Here is a 3,705-nt window from a genome sequence, read left to right on the forward strand (position 1 = left end):
ACCTTTGCTCAAGAATAGAATAGAAAAAGGTTAGTTTCTTGGCCAACAGAAACATATTAGGAACCATCCAAGTGAGATTTTGGAAGCAAAATTTCAAGAAAAAGAACTTTTGGCTCTGTTTCCTAAGGAAGAGGTAGATGCTGTCACGTTATCAGAGAATGGGTCTAGTCTGAGAGGCCCATGCTAGAAAATGGCCTGGTAATGGAGCAACAGCAACATTTAGTGACAAATTTCTCCAAACCCATCTCCTCTGGGAAATGGAACTTTTTTTTTTTTGAGCTGGGGGTTTCACTCTGTCACCCAGGCTGTAGTGCAGTGGCATGATCACAGTTCATTTCAGCCTCAACCTCCTGGGTTCAAGTAATCCTCCTAATTCATCCTCCTGAGTAGCTGGGGCTATAGGCATGTGCCACTATGCCTGGCTAACTTTTTATATTATTTGTAAAAACAGGGGTCTCCTTATGTTGATCAGGCTGGTCTTGAACTCCTGGACTTAAGCCATCCTCCACTTGGCCTCTCAAAGTGCTGGGATTACAGGGATGCGCCAAGACTCCCGGTTGGAAGTGGGCCTTTTGGGAAACTACTATTCTCTCAGTGGGGCCTTAACAGCAAATAGTGAAAATGCTTTAGGCATTTTAGCTGATGCAAATTCAACTCTAAGGCATTATTGAGAAGCTAAAAAACCAAACCAAACCAAATGGATATTAGACTACATTTAGATATGTATATTTTATTTATTTATTAATGTATTTATTCTGTAAATATTTATCAATTGTTGTAGCAAAGACTGGCTAGATGTTGATCCAACCAATTTTGTTTTATTCCCAAGGCAATTGCTGAACTACATTTTCTATCAATCCTCAGAATAAGATGTGGTCAATGACTGAATTCTGTACAGTGGAATGGAGTAGAGTGAAATACATCATTCCCGGGTTTGGCCTGTCAAATCTTCCTTTTTTTTTTTTTAATTTTTATTTTGAGATGGAGTCTCACTCTGTCACCAGCCTGGTGTGCAGTGGCGTGATCTCAGCTCACTGCAACCTCTGCCTCCCAGGATCAAGTGATTCTCCTGCCTCTGCCTCCTGAGTAGGTGGGAATACAGGTGCGTGCCAGCATGCCTGGCTAATTTTTGTATTTTTAGTAGAGACGGGGTTTCACCATGTTGGTCAGGATGATTTCGATCTCTTGACCTCGTGATCTGCCCGCCTTGGCCTTCTGAAATGCTGGGATTACAGGTTTGAGCCACCGCGCCCGGCCAGCCTGTCAAATCTCATGCATGATTCTGTACCTTTATGGGCCAGCCTCTCCTTGGGTGGATACTCCAAGAACTTTGGAGTTGGTGGAGCCACAAGACGGATCTGAGATCTTTGCTAAGGAAGGGCTCCCCTGGCTGGTTTATAGCTGACTGTGACATAAGAGAGAAATAAACTTTGATTTTCTTAAGCTCCCCAGAGTTTTGAGATTGTTACAGCCATTAGTCTTCCCTGATTAATACAAATGCAATGCTTATTTATTCTGTGCCAGCCTCATTCTGGGTACTAGGGATGCAATAGGAAACAAATAGGAGAGACATGGTTCCTCCTCTCACAGGAGATACCTTAGGAAAGGGGTGGCACACAATAAACAGTGACAACTTACATTTGCATGGTGCTTTACTGTTTATAAAGTGCTTTCATGAGCACCAACTCATTTGATTTTTTTTTTTTTTTTTTTTTGAGACGGAGTCTTGCTCTGTCGCCCATGCTGGAGTGCAGCGGCGCAATCTTTGCTCACTGCAACCTCTGCCTCCCAGGTTCAAGGGATTCTCCATCCTCAGCCTCCTGAGTAGCTGGGATCACAGGCGCCTGCCACCACGCCTGGCTAATTTTTGTATTGTTAGTGGAGACGGGGTTTCACCACATGGGCCAGGCTGGTCTGGAACTCCTGAGCTCGTGATCCGCCCACCCCCACCTCCCAAAGTGCTGGGTATACAGGCTTGAGCCACTGCGCCTGGCCCAATTTTTATAACAGTGTTTTACAGATAAGGAAACAAAGGCTCAAAGGTTTTAAATGTCTTATGTGAGACAAGGAATTAGGAACTAGACACATGAATCAGTTTTCTGACTCCTGACCCATTATTCACAATGATTCTCAGGTATGAGGACATGACAGAGCAAGAAAAGTGCTAATGCTTATCAGAAAATTCCATTATTCAATTTTATGTCTTAAAATAATGTACTCTGCAGAAGTGTGAGAGTATTCATGGCAGCCTTGATTGTAATGGCAAAATATGGAAAACAAAGATTTAAATATCCATTGGCAAAAGAATGTACATATTGTGGTATATCCAGAGAACAGAAAATTATATAATAGGGAAAATAAATAAATTAGGGATTCAAGTATCCCTAGTTTCAAGGATGAATCTCACAATCATGATGAATAACAAAGGCAAGATGAAGACTACATAGAGTATAAACCATTACAAAGGTTTAAGGCAGAGTCCTTTTATGCATTTGTTTTTTCAGGAACACCACAAAAGATAATGCTGTATTCTCCTCAATGGTTCATATAGAGAGGTATACAATGTCTATTTGTCCAATTATTAGTGATTTTCACTTTGATCACAATAGAGTATCTCCCATGTCTCTCCACTGTAAAGTTACTGTTTTTCCTTTTTATTTTTATTTTTGAGATGCAGTCTCACTCTGTCACCCAGGCTGGTGTGCAGTGACACGTTCTTGGCTCACTACAACCTCCACCTCCCAGGTTCAAGTGATTCTCCTGCTTCAGCCTCCCAAGTAGCTGGGAGTACAGACACCTGCCACCACACCTGGCTAATTTTTGTATTTTTAGTAGAGATGGGGTTTTATTATGCAGGCCACGCTTGTCTTGAGCTGCTGACCTTGTGATCCACCCACCTCCGCCTCCCAAAGTGCTGGGATTACAGGTGTGAGCCACCGTGCCCCGCCTATTTTTCCTTTTTAAATGATAAATGTTTTGTAGGGAGTTACATTGAGATATGTAAAAATATGGCAAACTATATAAAGAAAAAAAGACAGTGAAAACTCTTGATGCAGCAATTCCACTTTTTTCTTTATTTTTTTTTCATTTTCTTAAAAATTTAAAAATTAATTATAAAAATTTTTTTTTTCCTCCACCACTGATTAAGACTAAGGTGGCAGGTATTAGGGGTAATATTCATTTAGCCTTCTGAGCTTTCTGGGCAGACTTGGTGACCTTGCCAGCCCCAGCAGCCTTCTGGTCCACTGCTTTGATGACACCCATGGCAACTGTCTGTCTCATATCACGAACAGCAAAGTGACCGAGAGGTGGATAGTCTGAGAAGCTCTCAACACACATGGGCTTGCCAGGAACCATATCAACGATGGCAGCATCACCAGACTTCAAGAATTTAGGGCCATCTTCCAGCTTTTTACCAGAACGGTGATCAATCTTTTCCTTCAGCTCAGCAAACTTGCATGCGATGTGAGCCGTGTGGCAATCCAGTACAGGGGCATCGCCAGCACTGATTTGGCCTGGATGGTTCAGGATGATCACCTGAGCAATGAAGCCAGCTGCTTCCATTGGTGGGTCATTCTTGCTGTCACCAGCAATGTTGCCACGACGAACATCTTTGACAGACACATTGTTGACATTGAAGCCCACATTGTCCCCAGGAAGAGCTTCACTCAAAGCTTCATGGTGCATTTCAACAGATTTCACTTC

At 42.5% G+C, this 3,705-nt stretch overlaps 1 pseudogene across 1 annotated transcript; it reads right to left on the reverse strand.

Moving 5' to 3' along the window:
- Nucleotides 1-3,129: 3,129 nt before the first annotated feature.
- LOC116547557 lies at nt 3,130-3,699 on the reverse strand (annotated as a pseudogene). Its single transcript, XR_004267090.1, has one exon. The product of XR_004267090.1 is annotated as an elongation factor 1-alpha 1 pseudogene (transcript).
- Between the last annotated feature and the right edge of the window lie 6 nt (nt 3,700-3,705).

Source organism: Sapajus apella, unplaced genomic scaffold, assembly GCF_009761245.1.
Source record: "Sapajus apella isolate SASKATOON/1434 unplaced genomic scaffold, GSC_monkey_1.0 scaffold3591, whole genome shotgun sequence".
NCBI classification, from domain to species: Eukaryota; Metazoa; Chordata; class Mammalia; order Primates; family Cebidae; genus Sapajus; species Sapajus apella.